This window comes from Nyctereutes procyonoides, unplaced genomic scaffold, assembly GCF_905146905.1.
Source record: "Nyctereutes procyonoides isolate TBG_1078 unplaced genomic scaffold, NYPRO_anot_genome, whole genome shotgun sequence".
Lineage (NCBI taxonomy): Eukaryota > Metazoa > Chordata > Mammalia > Carnivora > Canidae > Nyctereutes > Nyctereutes procyonoides.
Window position 1 is genome coordinate 62,238,534 of NW_026575051.1, and position 10,109 is coordinate 62,248,642.

General features: G+C 48.1%; 1 pseudogene; it reads left to right on the forward strand.

Annotated features, from left to right (window-relative positions):
• Positions 1-4,471: 4,471 nt before the first annotated feature.
• Positions 4,472-7,284, forward strand: LOC129512421 (piezo-type mechanosensitive ion channel component 1-like; annotated as a pseudogene).
• Positions 7,285-10,109: the final 2,825 nt, after the last annotated feature.

Consider the following 10,109-nt stretch of genomic DNA (forward strand, 5'->3'; position numbering starts at 1 on the left):
CAAGCATAATAGTAAAATAGAAAGCATTGATTACCTCGAAAGAGTAATCAAATAAAAGATTTTAAATGAAAAGTGAGGCAGCAGATGGTTAACTTTTTAATTTACCTTTTTATAGCAATTGCCCATAAAGGTAAAAAGAAAAAAAAATCAATTCAACGAGTCTCCTGGTGCTAATAAAACACATATTGATTCGTAGTGCATATGCTTACTCTACAAGATGCTCAAACCTGGTTCTACCACTGGTAATGGAAGCAGATACTGTTTATGAGCACTTCAGTGGAGACAAATTTACAGTAGAGAAATGTCTCTGAGCTAGATTTATTATTAAAGAACAAAACCCTATAACCACAAGTAACAAAGAGATTTCATTTTATGGTTAGAGATCCACTCATAGGAGGCCAGGACAATTGAGCCAAATGGCAGTTCAGTCACTGGAAGAGGCCTTCAAAATCACAGTCTCCCTTTTTGTTGGTGAACAATAGTTATTTCAGTAACGCTTAGTTTTTTTTTCCATTGATATAAATTGCCATGTGCTGCCTCCCTTAACACAGGTCTAGATTCTCTTTGACAGTATCAATTTGGAAAAAGTCTCTTAAACTTGTTATTGAAAACACAGTCCCAAGATGGTCCATTAAAACTTCCCATATTTAAAGAAACATTGCATGAAGGAAGCTTTTCATTGTGCATCCATATAAGGGGCTTAGATAACAAAAAATTAATGCTACTTCTACCAAGATGCTTGAAGGTGAGTAGAATCTGACAAATGTACAAAGGAATGGAGGGGGGTAGTTTTTCAGACAGAAGAGAGATGAATGGACACTGGCATTTCTTTCCCACTCTTGTCTACAGATCTCAGCCTGAACAGGTAAAATATGTGGATCAAATCGCTAAACCTGCCTTAACTTCACATTCAGAATACTTCAAACAGAATTACCATGATGGCTTAAACCACTGTTATATATACCATCCTCATCAATTGACGTATTTTGAAGTTCCCTTAGATTAAACCTGTAAAGTTTATTTATATTGAATACAGGAATAAATGTGAAGCCACAGAACTTAAAGTTTATAGAAGTAAAACTAAGAATCTGATGAAAACTATAAAGAATACATTCAAAATAATAGGTATTAGCCAGAACTAGACAGCAAACTAACATGGAATAAATTACTTTCAGAAGAAGAAATATAGCATGTTATTTTCATAAATAAAAACAAGCAGTAAAAAGAGAAGTCAGCATTCGAAAAACATATATCCTCCTCCTTTGCCCTCTGAGCAGATCTTACCTACATGTGTGAGAAAGTAAAAATTGCAGCCTTACAAACAAGAGGTCATAAGTCACATTCCTTATGAATAATCAAGTGGCAATGGTAAGTTTGGAAAACTCTGAAGCTTATTTATTATTGTTGTTGTTATTGTCATTATTTTGACCTGTGTGCTGACTATAATATGCTCCTAGGAAGAATGGCACCAAAGGAGAATGATGACCATTGTTTTTCTATACGCTGCAATATTGCAAAGTATTTTGCATAAACCACAACACCAGATGTCTGGCCTCTGGACTCACTTTTTATCAGAAAGCTCACCTCATCAAGCGGAATGCACATTTCAAGTATTTCTACCATGCTCCATTTAATGCCAAAAGGTTTGGTGGGGTTCTACGTGGAATTAATTTGTGATCCTGAAACCCAATTCAGGACAGTCTCAATTTGAGGTTAAGTCCATCGCCCAAAATGTTGCTTCACACATGAAATCCACTTGCTAGTCACTAATTCTCAGAAGTGTCTCTTAGTCACCTACGGATATATAAAACATATAGTTCGATTGTGATTCATTAAGAACAAAAACATCTATATTGCCTAAAAAGAGCACAAAACAGAAGTCACAAACAAGGGTAAAAGCACTTCAATTTTGCAGAAGAGAACATCTTAGACTACATTTATTTGAGCTTTCCAGCAACTCACATTCTCCCATGCTGAATGTTCAGAATTTTCATTTACACCATTAAATGGTCCCGTTTTAAAAGGATCACCTTACTTGGCAAAACATATTTAGATACCCGGTTGTGTTGGTTCAAAGGCTTCTAGTTCTAAATATTTATAGGCAGAAAAGAGAAGTCTTAGGAGTCTACTTCACCTTGCCTTTTCCTGAGATTTGAAAAAGACTGATCAACCGCACACCAGAACATCAAGATGCGGCCAGAGGCTTCCTTCTTCAGCTGTGAGACAAAGTTCCCTCAGGAAGGAAATCTTAAGGAAGATACCAGGAAACTAAGTAAGGACTATGCCAGTCATCTATAAAGAGCTCAAAATACTTCAGAGAGCCAAATGTTCAACCAAGTCCTTTTTCTACTTTTTTTTTTTTATTTGAGAGAAAGGGGGGGTGTGGAGGGGCAGGTGCAGAGGAAAACAAAGTCTTAATCAGCCTCCATACTGAGCACAGAGCCTGACTCAGGGCTCAATCTCATGACCCTGAGATCACAACCTGAGCTGAAACCAAGAGTCCGCCACTTAACTAACTGTGCCACCCAGGTGCCCCGAGTTCTTTTTTTAAAGAGAGGAATTAAATCCCAAGTTCAGCTAAAGAGAAAAAGATCGCAAGGGATATTCTATCTCTATCTCCAAAAAAACATGGCACCCACTCTCAATTTTTAAAATGTATCTTTAGTCACTTCCAAGCATAGCTTTTTTTTTTTTTTTTTTTCCCACGAATAGCTTTAACATTGAGAGCTTTGTTTTGAATAATGGTGCTGGATTCTCCGTGGTGTATTTCCCAGGCCATTATCCTTGAATATTAAATTACCCAGGAAGCTTCCTTAGGAGAGCTTACTTTCCAGAAGATACCAATCCTTAAAACTTGAGCTGAACCGAATAGATGCTTTATCTTAAAGCATTTTGTCAAATTCTAGCTGAATAGAAGGGACAAGTCCCAGGGCTAATACAAAGTATCTCTGATGATCTAACTTTATAACCAACTGATTGATCAAATGTGAAAGTTTAAGAAAGGAAGAAAGTTCATTGATACGGCTTCTTAATACCTATCTGGTTCCAAATAGCCAATATTTATACTGAAAGGCTAAAGCTAATAACTTTTTTCCTGTCTGTATCACACTTAAGATCTAGCAAGATCTACAATCTCCTATATTCTTCCAAATAAACTCTTCAGCAACATCTATCACTGCTCCACAGCATGAGAAGGGGCAAAGTAGGATACAAAGCAACGAAAAGAGCAGAGTCTCTCGCCTTGAAAGAGTTTTAAATTCACTGCTGCCACTTTAAAATTTGCATATTTCCCATAAATATCCAGATTTATACTCTTTCTTTTTTTTTTTTTTTAATTGTAGGATCCAGCATCACTGGGCCCTCATTTCAGTCTGGCAATAATTGATTGGCAATGAGTAGCTACTGCTTAATCCATGGGCCAGATAATCTCCAAAATCCTTCCAGAAACAAAATCTGGGTGTCTAAATAAGACTGTACTTAGTTTGTTGTTAAACTTTTCACTCAAGTAGCATTAAATTCATAAGTGTGAAGCTCAAAACACTTGTTTGAAGTGCAAGTGAATTTCAGAATTAGGATTATTAAAAATGACAAGGAGGTTCCTCTTGTACTAAGCGGGATTACCATGGCAACACCACATCATCACATCATCAGTAGGGTAAAACTAACCTACCCATGATGGTCTAACCCCAGGTCACCTTTCCTACCAGTGGATGAACAATCCAATGCTTGGGGAATTCTGCTTCATAATGATAGGAAGAGACAGTATCAGAGGATCATAAAGCAACATTGTTATGAACCACTGGCCACCACAAACCAGTTATCTTGGTTATCAGTGGTAGCTTTTCTGACACCTCTTGCTTAAAACCCAAAAGATCAGAAGGATCATGAGGGCCTGCTTTCATAATGTGTATTCATACTGAAAATCAAGATCAAGTGAGTGTTTGTCCTGGTCCATAGGCGCTGACCTTCCTGGGCTCACCTTAGGACACCTGCATTATTGTTTGACAGGTGTACCACCCCAGGCCTGAGTGGCAGCCTGCCAGCCCCCACTGCCAATGTGCTTGTTGAAAGAGATTCGAGAAGGTTGGCCCACTTAGAGTATTCAACCATGCTGAAGAAGGCCAAGGCACCATCTTTGTCCAGGTTCATCTCTCCAGATCCTCCACCTTGAACTGCAACCTCTTAAAGACCTCTTCAGAGGTCTTGCAGTCAGGCTTCTGAATTTCACTCTGGAAGCTCTGCACACACCACTCCTTGCACCAGGGGAAGGAAGGGCAAGGAAGAGTGACAAGTGGAGCCTACAAGGTAGACTGTGGCCCAGGGCCAGGCCAGGGTTGCCGGTGCCATGAAAGAGGAGGCTGTCCAACACACGACGCTCACAGGGCTGACAGCTACATCAGGCACAACCTGACTGGCCACAGCCGCATCCAGCAGCACCAGTTTGCACCCCAGGCTGGCTGAGCCTAGAGAGATGTGGGCCCACTTTATCATGGACCAGCACTCTGTACATGTGTGCCCTTATCACCATGATCATCTGAAGCATCACCTACCACAGCTGGCTGGCCTTCATGTCCTCATGCTGCTGCTCTGGGCTTGCCTTAGCTGGACCGTGTGCAGCTGCCACCAGCTGGCCAGGCTCTGAGCACCTTCTATCCCAATCTACAGGTTGGCACTGTGTGGCCTGCACTACATGTGGGCCCACGGAGCAGGGTCCTGAGCTCCCCACCACCCTGGGCCCTGTCAGCCTGGGCAGCTGTGGCTAGAGAACACCCACTACCTCAGCCTGGACCTCAAGGCCATGGTGCCATACACCCTGACCTGGCTCCTGCGACACCAGTTTGTCACAGAGAAGTTGTTGAAGGTGAAGGCCCCATGCATGCTGGAGATCACCATGGCAGGCACAGAGCTCATGCAGATGCTACTTCAGAGTCTGGGGGAACAGTCGCTGGTGTCTGTGCCAAGTCCTGTATCTATACGTCTGCTGGCACGTCCACCATGGTCGGCTTTGCCAGCACCTCATCATCTACAAGATCGTCTACATGCTCCTTCTCTTGCTCTGCCTCACCCTCTTCCACATCTAGTAAACCCTGTGGCAGAAGCTGCTCAAAGTGCTCTGGCAGCTGGCCAGAGCCGACACTGTGCTGGTGCTCATCGCCGTTTATCATTTCCAGTTGCATGACTTTGCCGTATATTGGCACAACCTGATGCGCTTCACCAATGAGCAGGTGGGGGGCCTGAGCCCAGAGCAGCTCAGCATGTCCAAGTTCTCCTCCGGCATCCTCATCCCTGGCTTTTTCTCACTCCCCTGCTCCCTGCACTGCACTACTTCCACCAGCCCTTGATGCGGCTCATCAGCCTCATCTGACCAGGCACCACTTCTTGTGCTTGGTTCACCAGCAGTGTATGTTGGGTGGGACCCCACTGGTGCACGAGGAGGAAGGGCAGGTCTCCAGGGACTAGGGGCTGAGCACAGCTGGCTCCCACCAAGCCACACAAGTCCCAGAAACCACAGCCAATAAGTGGGGTCTGGTGGCCAAGCAGCTATTGGAACTTGGCCACTGACTTCTGGGACACCCTCGCCAACGTACAGGTGTTCTTGTGATGCCTGCTGAAGCTGCATGTCTTCAAGGTGGTGGTCCTATACACCATCTGGATGGCCCTGAAGGAGGTGTGGGTGAGGAACCTTCTGCTGGTTGTGCTGTGGGCCTTCACCCCGCCCTACTCCCACCTCTGACCCAGGGCCTCCTGCCAGTCCACCTTCTGGAACTGCATTAGCATCATGTGCAAGATGGTCTATCAAGACCATCAGCCCCCATGAGTACTCCAGAAACTGTCCGGAGCCCTTCCTCAATAACACCAACTTGCAGAAGACAAAGATCAATCAATTCTTGCTTTCCCAGAGGCCCATCAACCCTGTTAGCTAGTTTTGGGGTGTGGAAGGGCTTCCTGAACCTACAGACCCTGCTGCTGCTGCCCATTTGAGGCCACCATGTACCAATGCCAGGAACATCACCATCCACAGCACCTGTTCTCCAGTGGCTGAGCCGGGGCCTACTTAACTGCCTCAAATTCTTCTTCTTCTTTTTTTCTCCTTATTCTAATTCTAATTCTAATTCTAATTCTAATTCTTCTTCTAATTCTTCTAATTCTTCTTCTAATTCTTCTTCTACAGACTTGGACTAGAGATCTTCCCGATGGCCATAAACATATTTGGGCTGTGCAGGAATGTCACGGTCATCCTGCACGGCTCTCCTTACCCACCAGCACTCGGGGCCATTGCTGGCCTCTGGGCCAACTACTGCCTCTTCCTCATACTCTTACCGCCTTACCAGTGCCTGCTGTGCCTGGGCATTGCCCCTACTCTGCGCATAAACTACTTGTGGCACCGGAGCCAGACCATCCCTGTGAGCTCCACACTCAACTGGCTGTACCCCCCCAATTTATTCAGAGCCCTCAACTCTACCAACCTTCTAAGTGACTTCCTCCTGCTGCTCTGCACCTCCCAGCAGTGGCAGGTGTTCTCTGCCAAGCACATCAAGGAGGGGCCGGCATCAATACCGACCATCTGGAACCTACAGGGAGATCCCAACCCCATGCCCAGCTTTACCCCTCGTAAGTCCTACCTCAACATGCTGAAGGTGGCCATCTTCTGCTTCCTCTTCTGGTTGATGTTAGTCAAGGCGGCTGCCCACAGCAGCATCTTCAAGCTGGGTCAACCTACTGGCCCGCTTCTACCCGCTGCTCTTCAGCACCAAACTGCAGAAGACACGTCCCTGCCTCCTGCCATGGGACTGCCTCATCCTCTACAAGCTCGGGGTCATCATGTCAAAGAACATACTCTTATTCTCGTCCTGGGTGTTTGTGGAGCAAACGCAGTGCAACTTCTGCTGGGCCATCCAACTTTTACTGAGCCCCGTGTGCCCCGCCAAAGGTTACTGTGACCCCAGGGAGATGCTGGGCAGGGACCAGGACTGCTTGCTGCATGTGGAGGAGGCCAGGTCCCCTGGGACCTGTTGCTTCTGCTCCTTGTTCCTGCTGGGGCAGCCCCGCATCTTCTCAGCCACTCCCTCCTACACATGGAGGTGGCGCTCCGTGCCAACGGCTCTGCAGTCCTCCAAGACTTTTGCCGTCTGCAATGCTGCCAGCCGCAAAAGCATCGATGTCCACCACAAAGCAGATAAGTCCCTGGCGCAGCTGCGCCAAGCAGAAGCACCGGCAGGATGTGGCAGGCGGTGGCCCCTCCAGAAACCAGGAGCCAGGTCCAGGCAGTCCCTGCTGCGGTGACAGCGGTGGTGGCTGCGCCTGGAACACATTCGCACCATCCACTCCCGCCTGGGACCGCTACGTGGTCGAGTCCAGCTGTGAGGAGCAGAAGGAGGCCCGGCCGGAAGACCCCGCCGACCGCGGGCACAGATGGCACAGCAGGGATGGGTGACCGACGTCCTGACGGCGCTGCGGTGGCAGGTGTGGGCAGGACAGGGCCTGCGTTGGGGGCAGAGGCCACGAAAGTCTCGGCACGGCCACCGGACGAGGCGAGGGCCAAGCCCCGCGGGGCCCGCGCGGGGTGGGGGGCGGGCTGGCACCCTCGGAGGCTGCACGGTGCCAGCTCCACTCGCGGGAGCTCGTCGGGGGGGGGGAAGCCCCGAGGCGCTGCGGACCAGCCGATGAGAGCGACCCCGGCCCAGCTGCCCGGCCCTGCGGAGCCCCGCGGCAGGTGAGCCGCCGCGCAACAACAACCAGCAACGCCCGCGGTCCCCTCGGCCCCCACTGCAACTCCCTCAACGGCGACGCTGAGCCCCGGGCGTCCCGGTGCAGCTCCGGGAGCTCCAGCCAACATCGGCACCTGGTCGCCGGCGGCTGGGGAGCCGCTGTGCCTCCCGGAGCTGCAGGAGGCCCGCGTTTCACCACAGGCGGGAGCTGCAGCTGCAGGCCCCGAACCAGTACGCAGGCACCGCCCAGGGCCCCGCCCCACCCTCGGGCCCCCGCCACGCGGTCGCTGTCCAATGTCCCAGCAAGCGCCTCTGGATGGAGGCCGTTGTCTTTGCGGCGTCACCCAGGACCTGTTACAGTTTGGCTCCTCCCCCTAAACCAGTCACACCGCGAGGCGTCTCTACGGGAGCAAGCCCTACTTCCCTGCGTGCATCCTGGGCCTGAAGAAGAGGAGGGCTCCATCACGTAGGACCTGCTGCGGCTCATGATGCTCTTCGGGAGAGCTCCCAAATCCAGAGGATAGGCAGTCATCGAAGCCGGGCCAGGCGGCTGCGTAGGGTTAGGGGAAAAGTGGAGTCACCCCAGGAGAGAGTGAGGGTGCCCGGGCTCCACCTGCAGAGCTGCTTCTCCCTGGGCTCATATCCACAGCTGGCCCGGCAGTCTGGAAGCTCGATGAACTTCCACTCAAGGAAGCCAGTAGCCTCTGAGCCCACACTCCCCCTCCAAAGCTAGATGCACATGTCATGGTAGTCACCTTCCTCTTTGGGCTGCAGCTGATTCATAGGGTTGGCTTCAGGCATGTTGGGCGCAAATATACTTGGAGAGGAGGTTGAGGATGATTACTGACCTGTCCCAGGTGCCTCCAGCAAGCTGGCCGGCTGCCATTGCATGGTGCTGTTGGGGGACAGGTCCCCCATGTACCGTACAACAGTACACCGTGGTGTAGCCATGGTACTGCATTTGGCCAAGTCCCTCTGGAGTTTCCAAGTTATCTCTTCTCTCCTCGATGTGAGTAGAAGCATTGTTCCATCCAGTGCTTGGCTACGTTGTGTTTTCCTTGGTGACTGATACCAGGATGCAGTGGACAGAAGTGTTTAAACTCTATACAGGGTGGCTGGCATTGTAATGATCTTTTCTGTCCTCTGTGGAGTTGGAGTCCTCTGCTGGCATTGATTACTGGTGTGCAGTGTTCTGTATGACAGACTGCTACCGGATACCTGGGTTTCTTTTGGGTAATAAAAGTTGTCTATGGGCAGCCTAGGTGGCTCAGCGATTTAGCACCACCTTTGGCCCAGGGCCTGATCCTGGAAACCCGGGATCGAGTCCCACGTTGGGTTCCCTGCGTGGAGCCTGCTTCTTCCTCTGCCTGTGTCTCTGCCTCTCTCTCTCTCTATCTCTCTCTCTCTCCTGTGTATTCTCATGAATAAATGACTGAAATCTTAAAAAAAAAAAAAGTTGCCTAAACTTAGAACATGTGGAGTTGTGCAACTCCACAAATATACTAAGAGATGACATGGCAACAGTGCTCTTTGTTGATAAAAATTCACTACGAATTTACTGAAATTAAAACTCTGTATAACCAATGTTATGTTTTCAGTAGCCTGGGTCCACGTAAGGATTATATTCTTAGGGGACTTAAATTCCTGAGAAGAGAGAAGCCCATCGAGCCAGAGTTCTCATCTCCTCCGCTTTAAGCATCCCAGGGAGCCTCCATATTCAAAGATATCAAGGAGCCTAAACATAAAAGGAAGCCGTGATGAAAGGGAAGGTGTATATAAGACTTCCCTCTAACACTAGTTTCAGCACTCTATTTGCTGATCCACCAGAAACAGGTTGGATGTCAGCTTAACGTCATCTCAGCCTCCATTTTATCTACCATTCATCCAGGCCAGGAATGTGATCTCAGGCATTAAGCTTAAATTTCACTTAAGTCAGATATTCCATTCATTTTTTTAAAGATGGTTTAAATTTTAGCATCCTGCTAGTTTAGTCCTCTTGATAGTACTGTTAAATTACTAGGTCCATTCCAAAAGGGGGAAGGAAGAGATAGATGCTTGTATCCTCAAATACTTTCCATTGTTCAGCCCAGAAGTTGGATCCATTTTATCCCAAGTCTAATGGTAGTGAATGTGGATCAGGGTGGGACCACAAACATTGTTACTGACTGGGCTGTGCACGAGGCACAGATATAGTTGCAATTAAAAGCAATGTACTCTTCCCTCCCTCACATATCCCTGTGGTCACTTCTGTTTGGCACTTATGCTCTTTCACATTATCATAAAACTGTACCCCAGAGTATTGCTAACTCAGTTTTCTCCTTATATCACTACATTTGGTGTATTTTTCACAGCAAGGTGTTTCTGTAGATTGGACAGAGTTAGAGTTCAGCTTCTTCCAGC